Here is an 18085-nt window from a genome sequence, read left to right as displayed (position 1 = left end):
AATCCATGTAATATCGTTTGTTTATTGGCTTAGTTATAATGTGTGGTCTACACTTTAATAGTCTTCATACCTATTTTTTTACTGTATGGGGTACAAGCAAGAAGATAATCAATCAATCACAATCGGGGCTCACCACAATGAACCCTTTAGTGGTACCATAATCAATGAATGGAATAGCATAGGCAATGATAGCCAGTAATACAGTTATAATGATAACAAAGCATCATAACTTCGCACTGTAGTAAGGTATAATTTGGTTGTACCAGTATTCAGTTGTAATACTTAAGTCAGAAAGGCAAGATTATAAGAATCAGCTAAAGAATAATGTGGTACTGTATAGTGAAATCGCTTGTTATCAGTGTTGTTACACTTTCTATAGTAATTAGTAAGTGTAGAAATATTGTACAGAATCATATTCAATCTCAGATTCTTTTTGTGTCTTTTTTCAGATGATAAAACCTGTGATATGTAATGGTGTTGTCTGGAGCTCATCGCACAATGCAGTATAGACTTAGCTAAAGATATTTTGTGATGTATGAAATTTAATGTTGCATAGCAGGGACCACAAAAATAAAAATTTGGTTTTGGAAGCCATGTTTAATGGATATTTAATCCTCACACAAATGGATGACTTGATCACTAATTTATTTATTTCTATCAACATACAGACTCAGATATACACTATCATGGTTTCCAGTATAGACACAACATTTTAAAGTGCAGATGACACCCATCATACACCAGAGCATGATCTGGATGATTCAACCCTGTAGTAAACTAGGATGTCATGTAATAAGAATGATCATTTAATTGTACTGCAGCATATTATGAAAAGCTGTCATGAAAGTTACCACCAGTAGAGTCTGTTATGATGAGAGAAAGAGAGGGCTAAATACTGTATGACCCATAGCTAAATGTAACTGAAGAAAAATAGGAACTGTTTGGATTAGAACCATACATAATTCATTTTTTTCTGTCAGATCCACAAGTCATGTCAATGTATATGAAAAGACGATTTAACGCTCATGCTGCTTGATCAATTGTAACTGTCTCTACTAGGTTATAAAAATATCCATTTTTGTTATATATTTCATCATAATTATGTGAACTTTATAACATATCACATTAAAGGAAGAAAAGTGCCAGATTTATGAGGCTATGTTTGCACAACCCAGTAAACAAACTAGTTACGTACTTACTTTTCAACTAGTTTCTGCTCATGCACAGCTCTGTATACAGAAAACAATTTTTAAAGCTTGCCTAGAAGCAATCTACTTGATGGTGCAAAGATTATCCAGTTTTATTATTAAGTGACAGACAATGCAGATGGACATTGATGTGCTACCTACAAATTGACACCTTTACGCTCAAGAGACACAAGAAGGAGACTGGAGGACACAGGTAGGTCCATGATGCAGGCATTGTTCCAACCGTGGTACTTTAAAAAGGTAGGAACCTGTTGGGCCAAAAGGATGTAAAATAAATATCAATAACATTAATCATTAATAATCATTGGAATTGTGAGCTGCTGTCTGTATACTGCTGTGTAGCTACATTCCCAAAACCATCAGTGCTGCATGCATGTGCTATTTTCATTGATCTTTGATGCATGCTTTTGTTTTAGGGTCACATCCAAGTCAATCTGGGATTCTAGGTAATTCCCACTGGATTACAGTCTGGCTCAGTAGACCAGCAATACTGACTTGCAAACTAGGCAATTACTGCTTCCCTATCTTAACTGCTCTATTAGAGTATTCCAAAACAACATGTGGTGCATGTTTTAAGTCCGGCAGGTATTGGATTTGTTTGAACAGCCTGCAGTGGATGACATACCACAATTAGTTACTAGCATGTTTTAAGCCACAAAATTATGATTTTATGAAAGAATACTAACAACTATTCTGATTAGTTACAGCGCCAGTGACAGCCTCCCAAAGTAGAATACTAGTTTCTCATCAGCCACTCCCTCAACTTTGGCGCGGATGGCCAATTTTCATTATTAATTATTGAAGGAAGCACCCAAAATCACAACAAATGTCAGTAGGTTATCTGTCACTACAAGTATTATTAAAAGCCTTCTTAAAGCTTGTGCTTACACTGTACCACCTTTCTGAAGAAGGAAGAAAGGTTTTCCATAGCTGAAAATGATGGCTAGTTTGTCTATAAAACATTGAAATTAGTGTTGTTTTGGTTCTAAGGTACTAGAACTAAAAGTACTTTTAGTGCAGTAATTTATGTTTAGTTCTAGTATACCAAAACTATAAATCAAAATTATGAGGTGTTTTGGTTCTAATACTAAAATGAAACTAAAACTAACGGAATTTTTAGTTAAAGAACTAGCTAAAACTAAATCAAAATCTTTATAATTTTAACTAAACCTAAAGGAAATTTCTTGAACTTTTGGTTCTATTTCTAGTACTAAACTAGTATTTTTAAAAATTGTTAATTTAAAAATGAAGTAGATATCATGCAATAAAAGTAGTGAATTAAGAGATGAAACTAAAATTCGAGTTTTGGCGATTAAAAGTTCGAAGTAGCTATATTTACGTGCCCGTAACGTAGGATTTTTTTTGCTATATTTACGGCATTCCTAAGTGCGCATGGCAAGCATCTCGTGAGTTAGCTAGTCGGTCACGGTGCAAATATTTATTTACCTGGTCGTTTGTTGTATAATTCGAGTATCAAGCACACTAGTTGTATGAAGGTAAGTTTTTGGGTGAGTTCGAGGCGAGCTAGGCCTAGGGTTGGAGCGAGCGAAGCGAACGTCCCGGCGAAGCCGGGGCAACCCTAGCTCGCCTCGAACTCGCCCAAAAATTTACCTTCATATGAAAGTCATCATTGTGTTTAACAGGCAAACGTCAGGTTAACGTTAGGGCTAGGGTCGGGTTCAGCTTTGGTTTCTTCTTCACTGGTATGGGTTACTATAAATTTGTAATTCTAATAGTACAAAAACAAGAGGAATAGCCAGCAAGCACCGGTGGTACAGTGGTAGAGCGTGGGTACTCCAATCCTAGATGTGCGAGTTCGAGCCTCGGTCACATCACGCTTTTTTTTCTTCGTTTCTTATACCTTTTTGTGTCACGAGATGCTTGCACATGCGCACTTAGGAATGCCGTAAATATAGCAAAAAAATCCTTCGTTACGGGCCCTTAAATAGAGCCACTTCCTTAAAAGTTCTATATCCGATCACCTGTAACTGTTTTGTTATATTTAATGCTGTTTTATAGACTAGTACTATTCTCTAAAGGTGATTTTCGTCGCTTAAAATGTCTTGGGTGATTTCTGAAGGCGGGATTTTGGGCGGCGAGTGAAATTCTCTAGGCGATCCCTGACTTAAACGGTATGGTAGATTAAAGTTTTCAGACAAAAGCAAACCTGACAGTGTAGGGGCGGATCCAGACTTTTTAAAAGGGGGTTTCCACTCTGGAATAATTGCAACTTCAGCCTGGCTGTACGTTGAAGACTAAAAAATAAAATAAAGTAAATAATAAAAAGTCATCATGCATGCACCTACTGACAATAGCTGCCCCTCACTATAGATGCCCTCACCAACTATATTTCTTTCTTTATAACTCCACACGTAGCATGCTACACTGCTCCTCTTAAGAATACTATGACTGCTCTATTAGAGTATCTTGAGTAAGGGAGGCTCTTTCAAAAAAGGGAATATACCATCAATTTACAGTGCAAAGTGTGCCCCATGACACCGTTTTTGTGTGTAAAGCACACTTCATTTTTTTCAGTGTCATCCGATCATACAGTAGAGTGTAGATGAATTACTTTCAGATAAGACAGAAATCATCCAGATTACCGTCGACCGCGAATTCACCTTTTGGCCCGCCTGTTGGAATTCCGAGGCACTGACTATATACGTCTCATAGTAAGCTTAGAAGAAGCTATTCACCAACACTTTCTTCCTGCTTTAACAGGTCAAATGCCCAGTTCTGAGGTGGAGAGGGAACTACTTTCACTCCCTTGTCGCTTTGGTGGACTGAACATTACCAATCCCACCTGCTGTAGTGATTCCCAGTTTTCATCATCTAGGCTGCTGAGTGCTAGTTTAGTTACTATGATACAACAGCAAACTGAGAACTTTCATATCCCTTGCCTTCAACAGGCTCGCTCTACCATCCGTCAGTCGAGACAACAAATAATGACTTCTAGCTTAGCCAATATCAAGTCTCGTGTAGATCCTCCACTTCAACGAACCATTGAATTAATCAGTGTTAAATGCTCTTCACTTCGGTTAACTGCTCTTCCACTTCAAGAACAGAGGTTTCATTTGAACAAACAAGAATTTAGAGATGCACTGTGTCTGAGGTATGGCTGGCAACTAGCAAATATTCCAAGTCACTGTGTTTGTGGAACTTCATTTAGTGTTGATCATGCCATGATTTGTCGACATGGTGGCTTGACTTTCATCCGCCATAATGAACTTCGAGACTTAACAGCAGAATGGTTACAAGAAGTGTGTCATGATGTTACTGTTGAACCTCCATTACTGCCACTTAATGGGGAACTAATTACACCATCTTCAGCTAACTGCAGTAATACCGTAAGAGCTGACATCCATGCAAGGGGCTTCTGGGGCAGACGACAAGGTGCATTGTTTGACGTCAGGGCCGGGTTTTCCATCCCAACGCACCAAGTTATCGTCAGACCCGGGTTGCTTCCCTTTTTCGTCGACATGAGCTCGAGAAGAAGCGAGAATATGGGGATCGTATACGCAGTGTTGACTGTGAATCTTTCACCCCGCTAGTTTTTTCAACTTTTGGTGGTTTGGGCAAGGAGGCTACTATTTTCTACAACCGTTTGGCAGATCTTTTATCACAGAAGCACAATACGTCTTACAACCAGACACTCTCCTGGATGCACTGTGCTTTATCATTTTCCCTATTACGTTCCGCTGTACTGGCCATTCGTGGGAGCAGAAAGCTGCAGTCAACCGAGCTCCCCGCTGTCTCCACTGAGCTGCGCTTAGTGGAGAGCCGTATTCTTACTGATTATAGAACAATTGTTTTTGTGTTGTTAAAACGTGTTCATTAATAATGAAAAATTTAAAAAAAAGAAAAAAAAAGACACATGTTGTTGTCACAGTGTACAGTTATATAGTAAACTGCTGAGCTGACGCCACGAAGTATATTATACCGGTAACTATAGCTGCCCGATCTAAATAGCTATACGTCAGTCGGAGTTCAAAGCAAAAGAAGTGCAACAAGCAGTGAGAATATAGCTAGCTAGCTAGTTGCATGTTCATCAAATACAGTGCAAAGACGAAAATCAACAATGACAGTGTACGCTGAAGCCTGAAAAGCATTGCAGCAGTACTATTATAGCTGGTACTGAACACAAGCTGAACTTACTTGCAACACAGGACTATAGATCGTACCGAGAGTATCGTCCTTTTTGCCTCTTGGATTTAGCTAGTAGTATATATTTTTGATAACGACGCAGTGTTGCCAGCTTTCGTAGTCTATCATATAGCTAATGGTGCCAATTAAGTAGCAGAACTCGAAGATTATATAGCTAATGGGACCAATTCGAGACCGATTTGGGTTATATATACACTGATGTGCTATGATAAAATCTAAAACTAATGCTATGGTAACACCTAAAAGTGCTAAGTTTTGACTTCTTCAGTCAAAAAATAGCGCCTAGAGGTGCTACCATAGTAACAGCGACGCGTATATCGACGCATATGCAAATTAGGTTTTGGCTTCCTCGAAGCCACATGTGGCTCCTAAACCACAATTTTAATTAATCCGCGAAACCACAATCAATGTTCTCTTTTTAATGTAGCCGAATAAGTGATGATGTGTTTTTAATCGTGACATCAAACAAGGAAAGGTAGCTAGTCTGGCGCCGCCCGTCCCTTCGCTTGAAGGTGCGGGCGGCGCTAGATACCAGGAAAGGTCCATTTAGGTAACTGGCATTAGCACCAGCAGAAGCCAGTGACATGGCAATGTTATACCAACAGAAGCCACCTGGTATGTGTCAACTTATTGAACTCCGCAACTCATTAAACTCTGTACTGTACATGAACTCATGCAGCTCACATCAGGCCTCTTAACATTAGTTAACTGTTTGTACATAAACATGTTGTAGCTATACCCTTGTAGCTATTTATGCTCAAGGTGGTTGTTTAGTCAATAACAAACACACTCCTTCTACAGCAAGCAACCGCTTGCCCAACTAGCTGTAAAGATATCTCTGGGTCTGTTCATATTGCAATACTTACTATAGCAACATGATTAGCCTGCACTCTTGTACACAGCTTACTGTAATCTCCTGTATGTACATCTTCCTAAACACTGGGAAACATTGATGCAGAAACTGTGGTAGCTACCTACATGCAGAAAAAAGAAAACTGAATTCTTCTGGAATTATTTATTATGAGCTGCCATACAGAGGAGAAGTATCTGTTTATCATGTTAAGTAAGTTACTAGCTGTAACTTATGACTGTCTCACCATCTTTAGCTACATGTTTCACCTAATAAAAGTTGTAGCTATATATACTGTGGTTGTCAAAATACAGGGGCGGATCTAGGATTTTGCTAAGGGGGGGCACACAGGTAGAAGTCACTTTCGCACATTGCAAAATGCAAAACATGAGGTTTCCAGGGGGGTCTGGGGGCATGCCCCAAGGAAATTTTGAAAATGTAATGTTCTAAGATTGAATTTGGTGGCAAATTTTGACTGAAATTTGTTGATAGTTCAACACTGGGTTAAAAACTAGAATTATAGTATAGTGCATGTAAAGGCCTATGCTACTCCCTATAAGGAAATATATCATTCTAAGGTTGAATTTGGTGGCAATTATGACTGAAATTCAACATTGGAAGTATTAACTGAGCTCAAAAGAATTAGCTAGCATATAATATAGCATTAATTATAAGTTTCCTCAAGGAAATGTTGAAAAATCAACTTTCTGATATTGAATTTTGGTGGCAATATTGACTAAAATTTGTGAAAATTCAATGCTGGAAGCATAAATGATGCTAAGCTGGTAGTACAGTTATAAAGTCTATAAGGAAATTTTGACCTTTGAGAATGATTTTGGCGCTAATTTTGGCTGAAATTAAGTTGAAAAATTTTATCGAATGTTCAAATATTACCAAGCTACAAAGCAGAATTAGCGTAAGGTCCTCTGCACAAGCATCACAAAATATTTAAACATATATAGACAATCCTGGCATGTGGTGTGCAGCTGCATGATTTTTCATCTCCAGAGAATTTCTACAGTCACTAGGGTGTGGATAGAGTCAGTAACTCAGTTTAGAACAGGTGTTTTAGTTGTTCAAAATGACAAACATTGTTTTATAATTATTATGCTACTCTTGACCGTTTTATTAGAGTAAATGACTGTTAGTATCTCATTCTCTAAATGTAGGGGGGTTCTAACCCAGCTAGTTCCCCCTGTGCTATGCCTATATTGGTAACAATTTGCTAGAGACAGATTTATAATAGACATAAAAAATGTTTGAATTATGTCTAAGGTGTCTAGCTATGTTCATTGAGCAACACTACTATGATAAAAAAAATTTTTGAAGGAGGGGGGACTGGATCTACCCCTGAAATGGCTGTATATACATAAGCATTGCATGATACCCATTTACATGACTATTATAATGATGCTTTGTGGTAATCATTGTGTCAGTCAGTCAGTACGTGTGACATTTGGTATGAGAAATTATACTAGATCAGATGGTGCAGTTAATGAACTCGGTATAGCACAGTCTTTGAAAAAATTCATAAGTTCCACAACACTCAGTATAAAGCTGTGTTGTAACCATTCAGGAATTCCTTGCAGCCTTGTGCTTGTGCCTGCCTAATTATGTTAACAGGTGGTAGCAGTTAACAAGTTACCATAGAGTGTTAATGTTGGGGCAGTACTAGTAGTGTTTAAAAGAATGGTGATGTACAATTCTGTTTCTTTTCCCCTATACAGTGGAGAGAGCCTACAAAATGGTTGCAGTAAGGGCTGTTCAGACTCTTACGTTTACAAATAGCACACAAGTACTTTACTCATTATGGCTTCCTTTTAGGTTGTTCAGTCAGTTATCAAACAAACCACTGGGTGAAAAGTATAATGGACAGTTCGACTTGATCGAGGCTTAGCTAAAGATGGTTGGAGCAATATCGTTTCATACTTCTTAATAAGTGCTGCATATGTGATAGTTCACATGTAAAAAGCCACATACATCACTCTATACACATTCTTTCGTAGAGTGTACATAGAATAGCTTGCTTTATTACTCTTTATAGCTATATTTGCTGTTACACATGCAACTACAGACTGCATTGTCAGGCAAAGAAAATGACTTGGCCATATCAATACTGTGTACGTAATTGGAAACCAATATGCCATTATATATTTGGAACTACAGTATGCGATTATACTTATTGCTGATGATGCCAGCATTCCAATCCTACAATATCAACTTGATATATATACATTTTAACTTATTAAAAAATTGTGGTTGTGTAGCTAGCTAATATCAAGACATCAAGATACATGGTATATTTTGAACCCAGTGTGGGAACATGACAGAGAAGTGAATACATTAATATAGAATGAAAGAAATGTGATCTTCATGCATTCATGGTATGGTCATGATGCCATGATGTGTATATACTGTATTTGCAGTAAAGGGATTCCATTACAAAGCAGCCATCTCTGAGACATGTGTGCTTTCAAGCTTTGTCCTATTTTCTTTATATTGTACTTATTATGAATTTGCAACATGTAAGCTATCTGCATGTCTTGCAAACTGAACATCTGAAAGAATCAGGAAGGTATGTACATCATGTCGGTAGAAAGACATCTAGCCAGTTTGCTACAACATATACAGTACACCCCTGCATGGCTATTTTGTCAAGTAATCTTGGAAAACCAAAGCATAGCAATTAGCACAGCGATTCTTATATCAAAAAAGCTTTGTTAAGCTTTGGTTTTTAAAGGAAAAAATTTGATGAAATTGCCAGAGGTACATGCTGCAGCACGGGAAGAAAGTGCTCCAACTGGAATGCTGTGTTATGCAGGGTTCTGTTCCCTTTCTTGACTCTGTATAGTAGCACACGTAAGACAACTTACACTTTTTATAAACTGCTGCACTCATTCCTGGCCAAAAAAGTACTACTTCAACTTCTGCAGCATCGTCTTAGTAACAGAGAAATGCCCAGCAAACATAATACTTTGAAATGCTTGCTCACACTGATTATTCCATTTAATAGTGGGCTGACCAGTCTGCTTGTCCTTCTTTGTGAGGACTATCAATGTTTTGCAAATTAATAATTCTCATGTTCCTGATATACGATGATGTAGGACTCACCGTGTGGATTGATGTGGAAGGCAAATCACAGAATCAAGTGGCTGCTAACTTCAGTGCAGTTTGTCTGCTTTAAAACAATCAAAATAACATTAGAATGATTCGCTGTGTTGAAGTTACCAACTCTGCAATCCTGCAGATGGTTCTAAAGCCACTGGCTCAGTTGATGACTTTTCTGCTTCTGCTGTGAATGATAACGGTATCTGGCAATGATGTGCCTGATTTAACTGACTGCTGTAAAACTTTCTGCAATTACTTCAATTGAGAAATCAAAAACCAACAAGGAAAGTTGTGTCCATAATCATTCCATGGTTCCTAACGTCTTGCCAAATAGGAGTTCATCACATACCAGGGAACTTTCAAGAATAGCTGAGTAATTTCAACACAAGTTTCACAATGCCACATAATATTGCCTATTGTCGCACTTAATGCACATAACCATTTAGACAAATTGTAGCTAGCGCTGGTAGACTCTTGGTGAGACTGTGCCTGTGGGTGATTTATTTTTCCCTTATAACTGTAGGTTTAAGCTGCAGTACTAGACCTCTTGTTAGAATATTTGATTTGAAACTCTCTCCCATTTAACTGAATCTTCTCTTTTTCTTTAACTGTTTCAATAACTTTTGAAATACTTCTTGTAATGAACCTTAATATTCACTAGTCATCTGGCCAACTTCTTTCTGTAGGGACCTTGTTTCACAATAATATAGACTCCAGGTAGGCATTACATAATCCGGTATATCTCATTGCTAACAATCCTCCAAATTTGTCATACTGTATCTCATGACAGCATTGATATATAGGTAATTATTGGGTCCACATGCACTCCATATTCACCTCTAAAATACCTCAACTGTTCTTTGTCATGATGTCTTAATTTCTAACTATTCTTTGCCAGGTGACATTTGCAGAATTTAAAAACCATGAGAGCCAACAAGTTCTGTCCTTGTGGCTTCCGTGAAGTCAACATCATTCTCACTACTCTTCCTATAAAAAAATTGAAACCATTTTTGTGACTCCCTACATGTATGTAATAGTTGTAACATAGCCACAGGCATGAGGGCTTTGCCTGACATGCAGCCCGAGTGCCGCAGGTCCGAGGGTATAAATATCAGGCAAAAGCCTGAATAAGTAATATGTACCTGCAAGTGTCAGCTTTTACAGCTGATATGTGTACCACTTCCCATCTGTATCAGGCTGATAGCCTGCACAGGGTGATCAATCACCTAAGACAATACAACTGCAACAGCTGAATATATTATATATGCATACCTAAAAATTTCGATTATGGGTCAGCAGCTAGTACGTTCTGATTACATTCGGTTACAATGAACAGACAAATTCTAGAAATATCACTGAGAAGTTTGGTTACACGAGTTTAATGTTATGATCAGTGTTATTGAATCATTTATGGAATAATAATGGAGTTTACTAAAGGCCTAGATGGGTAAGCTTGTGGTTGCTTCATGCAGAGTGGTAACTTCGTGATGGGGCAGTGGTGGATCCAAGGATGGGGGGGATAGCATTTAAAATAAGATTGAGATACTCTAATAGAGCAGTCAGTCAAATACTCTAACAGAACACTCACCGCATGTAACACTATTAAGAATCCTCCACAGTTGCTGAGTATGAAAACTGGCAGCTGCAGCGCCATCCCATGGTGTACATTTAGCCACTAAGAGATAAAATGTATTATAGTCCTTTGTATGCCATTCCAATGGCGGATCCAGGATGGGGCATTTGGGGCAAATGCCCCCCCCCTCGTGGAGGAGCCAGCCATACTTCTGATTGAAGTAGCTAGCTAGCTACTAAACTTTGCCAGGCCAAGATCAGTTTATAAACACATGAAAATAAGCACATTTTACTAACATTTATTACAAATTTACTTGAAACCAAAGTCAAAATAGCTCAGCCAGAACCTTCGTGAGTACTAAGCGCCTCTAAAATAATTATCGTGTTGCTGTTGTATAAGACATTCACTTTTAATGACTTCACAACCATCTGAAAAGGCCAAAATGGCAAAAACAACAGTGAGACACTAGTCGTTGTTGTTGTTATTATCTACTTTACCAGTAGTCAGAGGTGACTATTTGCTACTCAGCACTGAACTACAGAATCTGGCTCTCTCCAATCATCTACAACTTGGCCTGTTTGTGCCCCTCCCCTCGCCAGCTCCTGGATCCGCCCCTGCATTCTAAATGACATAACTGAGCTCACTAAAACTCTTGATCAGTGCAGACCACTCTATTATTTACATAAAACTGCTCTACATTTCTGAAACATCGAGTGAAACATAATACCTTTAGCTTCCGGGGTGGAGGTTGGGGGGGCGCCCCCTTCTCCATATGCCTACTACCCTGGTGCCTGGATCCGCCCCCGGGGCATGTGTGGCTACTTAATATTCGGAAACGTGCGGAAACGATTGGTGAATATACTATAGTACTAGTTTTCACCTTAGCCCAACGTTTTTTTAACTCGTAGGATAGCAAGGATAACAAAACGCTCTCTGTCTGAGTGGTCTTCATGGCGAAATCCAAGTATGTATACTAATCACGTGAGTATCAATAATATTGATCCCCACAATCGATTTCAGCCTTAACATCTATATAATCACTGCCCAGATGTAAGTTTTTCCAGGGCCGTTGTCAGACTTTTATCTGGGTAGGTTCTTTTATAAGAAAGGTGGACCTTTCTTGTATGGTATGATGCAGGAATACATCAGGATTTGCAAAGCATCCTGCAACTAGAGGGTCACAGGAAAAGTTACTGATAAATAATAATTATGCAAGATTTTACAACAACTATGACTATCCACATACTCTATGGAATTGTTGGCCAATTGAATACACTATAACAAGTAATATCACCTAAGGAATCTATTGTGATACTTATTGTAGAATTTGCAATGCATTTTTCTGGGAATCTTATCACAAATCATCTGACAAACTTATTGTATTTCATTTGTTAAATTTTCTATAAAACCATTGAAGAATTCCCCATTTTTTGTTATAATTTTTCATGACACAAAAACTTACAAAAATACAACCAAAACTAAAAGCATACAGTAATACAACATGTCCTACATCAGTACATAGCTATAGTCCTGTCCTTTAGTAATCATATGTTCTGTCTGTTAAGTGATCAACAAATGTTCCATCTGTTTAGTGATCAACAAATGTTCTGTCTGTTTAGAGATAATGTTCCATCTGTATAGTGATCAACAAATTCCCGTCTGTTTAGTATTCAACAAATGTTCCATCTGTTTAGTGATTAGCAAATGTTCTGTCTGTTTAGTAATCAACAAATTTCCATCTGTTTAGTGCTCAACAAATGTTCCATCTGTATAGTGTTCAACAAATTTCTGTCCATTTAGTGTTTAACAAATGTTCTGTCTGTTTAGTAATCAACAAATGTTCCATCTGTTTAGTATTTCCGTCTGTCTAGTGATCAACAAATGTTCTGTCTGTTTAGTAATCAACAAATGTTCCATCTGCTTAGTGATCAACAAATTTAGTGATCAACATAAAATTATGTTCCGTCTGTTTAGTGATCATCAACAAATGTTCCATCTGTGAAGAGATCAACAAACGTTCCGTCTGTTTAGTGATCATCAACAAATGTTCCATCTGTGAAGAGATCAACAAGCGTTCCGTCTGTTTAGTAATCACCAACAAATGTTTTGTCTGTTGAGTAGTCAACAATGTTCCATCTGGATCATCCGAAGAATTCTCCACATACAAATCCCAATTGTTACAAATGTATGGCTCGAATAAAAAAATCTTCAACAAATTGGCCATAGCCTCAGAAATATAGCTCTTCCCTGTAGTATAATTATATAATCAGCTGTGCATATAATTAAATAATAACTCACAAAGTTTAGACAACCATTATTCGCACTGAAATCCTTCCTTTGTTCTAGATTTTTTATTCAGAACACTCATTTGGGTATAAATTATTAATTGACGGAGACTCCTTCAATGGAACATCAACAAATTAATTGACGGAGACTCCTTCGATGGAACATCTACACACTTCAATAGTTTCAAATACACTCCAGATCAAAGCATTCTTCTCTTGAACAAGGTTTTTGTACACCCATACCAAACAGATTTCATTTTGACTCACTACAATGACATACTATGCATACACAATAATAGGAACTGATGTGCTTGCTTACCAGATGAAGTGGATCCTTAAGTTGGTTAGCCAACACTACAGCCTGAAATTTTTACATTCGACAACCATACAAGTTAGGCATTAGCTAGCTATCACCTCACCTGTTGTGTTACTTCAATGGCAGCCATTCTATAGGGTTTCCCATTAACAATAAATTTCAGTTATACAAATGAAAGTGCATGTACAATGGCGGATCCAGGATGGGGCATTTGGGGCAACCCCCCCTTCAAGAAATTGCATACAAGATCGAGATACTCTAATAGAGCAGTCAATTACTCCAATAAAGCAGTCACAATGTTCATGAGGCAGTGTAGCTTACTTATGAAGCTATAAATAGGATTTTATTTTACATAACATACGTGATATAATATATTTGGTAAAGGATAACTAGCTATTATTGTTGTGACCCTTTTTTTTTTTTTTTTTTTTGCTCTTCAACTTTTTTCAGCAAGTGCCCCCCCTCTTTCCAGACTCTGGATCCGCCCCTGATGTATGCATACAAATTAGATTAAATTGCATCGCTCAGTCAACACATGCTACAATTGCAACTTACCTCTCTAAAGTGCCGCCAGTTTATCCCGGCTGGCATCACTGAAGAACTATAACATCTCCTTTACTTATGTCATCAAAACGCCCAGACTTAAAAGAATACCCTCGTGAAGCTTAGGCCTTCTCTCAAACATCCTGCACGACGTCCACGTCTTCATCAGTTTGAACTGAGTTCCCGCCGTTTCTATCACGTGGTTACTGTCATGGTGACGATCACGTGAATTGCTCGACTCTCGGAAGTTCGTCGTTCTGGAAGCCTTTGGTGATGGTTTATGCAAACAGCAAGATATTTTCAGTCCGTGCAGAGACATTTCAGAGTGTTTGGAAATGAAAACAGGAAGAAGTTTCACAAGAATACATCTCGGAATACATGTATGCTCTGTGCGCATGTGTACAGATCATCTATGTCTATGACCTGATTATTTATAGTAGATGAGGAAAGTGGACATGGTGTGTGTAGGGATCACATCACTACAATACTAACACTAATAGAAAGTATTTTTACACGAGTCTTTATCACCATTCTAAGACTGACGATTTGGAGAACCAAGAAATCAACCATGCAACATAACCAGTCAGTATGCCATACCATAGGTAGCATATAATATCCATGGCCATACTTGACAGCAATGTCTGAAGGTGACTATGGTGTGGATGAAAGCCAACAATTGTAGCTAATGTGATGGTACCTGATCAAACAATCATGTTTTGTGTGCATAATTATACACTCTCATGATTGCATTCAGTTGTTCATTCAATGCAATGCCATGCACATATGCTAGAATCATGTTACTTTCTATAAAAGCTGATGCTTTTTGGAATATACTCATATTGGGATTTGAATGGTAGGCTGAATATTTACCATCTTGTGAAGTTTCAGAAACCTGGTGTATAAGCCGGGAAGTTCAGTTTTCGGTTGGTGATTCTGTCCACATGCAGTAGCATGCACATTGTTTAGTGATCATTTACTTTGGATTGGATCGTGCATGACAGCTTATACAGAGGTGCTTTGCTGCTGTTGGTTCATCACAGCCCTATACACCCATCTGTGATGAAATCACAAGTCCATGATGATTTGCATGCACTACCACAGTCCATGCAAGTTGGATGGACGGATGGACTACTATAATAATTATATGATTATAGCTGTGTGTGTTGATGTTGTAAAGATAATTAATATTCAAAGCCTCGTGATCAAATGAACACGTACATTCATGCGGTAATAGAATTCTACAAAGTATTTTATAATGCACTAAAATTCGTTGTGAAATAAAGTACACTATTTTATAGTCATTATATCACTATTTGTAATGTGAGAATACATTGTGGAATTACTTGCAATATTCTTGTCATAATTCCACAATGAAATATCATGTAGCATTTTATACTATATTCCCCAGTACTGTTTAATGTCCTGTGAAATTGTTTGCACTATATTACTGTGGTTTGTTTCAGTAAAATGTTATGCATAATTCTACTGAGCGTTTTATAGCACAGAAAAGTGCTCTGCAAAACACTACATACTATTCCTCAGGTACTTTTCCTGTGGGTCTGGGGGCATGCTCCCGCAGAGTAAAGTTTTAAAAATGGACACCAAAAGGTTGAATTTAGTGACATTTCAGTCAATGAAATAACAATTCTTAGGCAGCAAATTCAAGCACTACTGTAGCTATATGGCACCTGGAAAAGTTCTATACTGCTATTGTAATTATACCATCTGTGTCTAAATGTTTTAGAGTGTATATGTAATATGGATGAGTGCTCTATCAGCAGGGGCAGTGCAACAGGACAAAGATTGCTTTGATGCAATGTAATTTTTTTACATGTACATTGCACGGCCATGGAGTTGAAGCAAAGAGGAGATGGATGTCTTTCGGTTATTCATGGGGTCTGGGAATGAGCTAGAATTTTTATACTACTGGGTGCTCTGAGTGTATTTTAGACTATCTTACTATGTTTTTGTAAACTAAATTAAGTAGACTTTTAAAAGAAATGTACAAGTGACTGTTCTATTAAGGTGATTGTTCTATTTGAGTAGTTGAATGCTCTATTAGAGTATTTTGATCTGTTACAAGGAGGCTTGAGTCAATTATGCTTTGAAAACCTGTTATGCTTTTGAGCAGTGCTCAAAAATTCAGCCTATTATGCTCAAAATTATGCTCCCAAAATCAAAATTATGCTTGGGAACTGGCTGTTTTATCAGGATTTTCTGACTGCTGTATCAGAGTAAGTGACTGCTCTATTAGAGTATCTCAGTCTTACTTCCGTGAAGTGTTAATAATAAGCCAAGAAACAGTAAAATAATTACATTTTCAAGGCCTTTTGGTATGAAATGCAGTAATAATGTGCACTGTGTTCATTTTACTGCAGTAGTTTTGGCGTGCGCATTGCACATTTAATTAAAATTCTTAAAAAATTGTCCTATTATGCTGGCATAATGCTTGATGCTTTTGCTAACCTATTATGCTCGAAATTATGCTGGTATAATTGGCGCAAGCCTAGTTACAAACACTGAATGAGCGACTTGGAGCACTTAACTTAGCTTATATACTTATTTAAGTTATTTAGTAAACTGTAGCTATTAAATGCACTTTTTGCTACTAAAAATATTGGACTTTTGTACTAAAATTGTGGACTTTTGTACTAAAATTGTGGACCTTTTTGCTAAATTGTAGATCTTTTGCTAAACTTGTGGACCTTTTATATGAAATTGTGGACCTTTTATATGAAATTGTGGACCTTTTATATGAAATTGTGGACCTTCTTTTCCAAGAGGGCGGTTCTTCAGAACCCCCCTGGCTATGGGCCTGTTTTTGTATGTAACTGGGATACATACGAAATGTGGCCCAGGCGGCTGCTTTGATTTGTGGTGTGAAAGTGCTACATGTACACTTAAGGACATTACACTCACTTTAACTGCTATCCTTCTTCTAAACTGCTGAGTAGTGGGTTGGTGGTTGTTTGACTTGCTGAGGCCTTACCATCTTCTTTCCATGTACCATTTCCTTTACACTCAATTTTTTTGTACTCGAGACTACTCACTGAGCCAGAGACTACACTGACAGATATTGTTACCAACACTGAGCCAGAGATTGCTAAAAGACTCTCTCTAGTCTATGGAGGATAGAGATTTTGTAAACTCAAGTGAGATTTCTTCAAGATTTCAGTGTAAGAATAGTTTACAGTCACTGTGATAAAAGAGGGATATAAGATGGTATTTCCAGTGGCTTATTGAATACAAAAAAGCTTGATATAACCTGTAGTATACTAACAATCACATGTAAGGCTTTAGTTAATGTGTAAACATACTGAAACCATATATGTGATGGTATAGCGTGGGCATTATATTCAATATAAGCTATTTTAGGTAATGTGGTAAATAAACTGAAACCAATTATGTAATAGTATAGTATGCATTATACTAAAGTATAACATGAATATAATACAGGGTTTATATTAAGGCTTATTTGTATTCAATAAGCCACTGGAAATACCATCTTACATCCCACCTTTTTCACAGTGAGTTGTTTAGTTCCTAGTTTAGAGTTCTTGTCGTAATGAATAGCCACATTAGCCAGTGATAGAATTTGTTGTACAAGTAGAAGTGCTAGTCAGTGTCAAGACTTCAGAATTTTCAGTTATGGCTAAAGCTCCTTGTGCTAGTTGTAAGAATGATATTAAAAAAGTAGATAAAGCTCTGAGTTGCGTAGTTTATGGGAACATCTTGTATGTAATTATGACAGAAATTGATGCACCTTCAGTCACTGACAGTGTAATGCTTTGTGGGCAGTAGCTATGTTAAGTTTGTCATATGCATAGTCAAGGTTCTGTGACAAAGAAAGTATGCAAAAATAGTAGCTATGGAAAAACATGCATATACTATAGTTACAAGAGAGAGAAAGGTGAATCATTCACAGAGAGAGCACCTGGAGAGTACTCCAGTTGCGTTTGCTCAGTGAATAGTTTCTGAGTGAATGAATATCTCAGTAGGACTTCCAAAAGTTGTGTACCCCTACTACAGTAAGTTGAG

The 18085-nt window shown here is 37.6% G+C and overlaps 1 protein-coding gene and 1 long non-coding RNA gene across 2 annotated transcripts in view; both read right to left on the bottom strand.

Annotated features, from left to right (window-relative positions):
• LOC136268861 (transient receptor potential cation channel subfamily A member 1-like) overlaps positions 1-5550 on the bottom strand; it is a 29967-nt gene extending 24417 nt beyond the window's left edge. Inside the window, exon 1 of the mRNA XM_066064331.1 lies at positions 5364-5550. The gene's annotated coding sequence lies outside the window, so the exon portion shown is untranslated. The remainder of the gene's footprint in view (positions 1-5363) is intronic.
• Positions 5551-12560: 7010 nt separating this feature from the next.
• LOC136268982 (uncharacterized) lies at positions 12561-15198 on the bottom strand. The gene is made up of 4 exons (XR_010707172.1): positions 13608-15198; positions 13508-13549; positions 13202-13454; positions 12561-13150 (listed from the first exon to the last, which is right to left on the bottom strand). It is a non-coding gene; the product is annotated as an uncharacterized lncRNA (long non-coding RNA).
• Positions 15199-18085: the final 2887 nt, after the last annotated feature.

This window comes from Dysidea avara, chromosome 1 (assembly GCF_963678975.1).
Source record: "Dysidea avara chromosome 1, odDysAvar1.4, whole genome shotgun sequence".
NCBI lineage: Eukaryota > Metazoa > Porifera > Demospongiae > Dictyoceratida > Dysideidae > Dysidea > Dysidea avara.
Note: the sequence above shows the minus strand (reverse complement) of the source record. Positions and strands in the feature narration are given on the sequence as shown.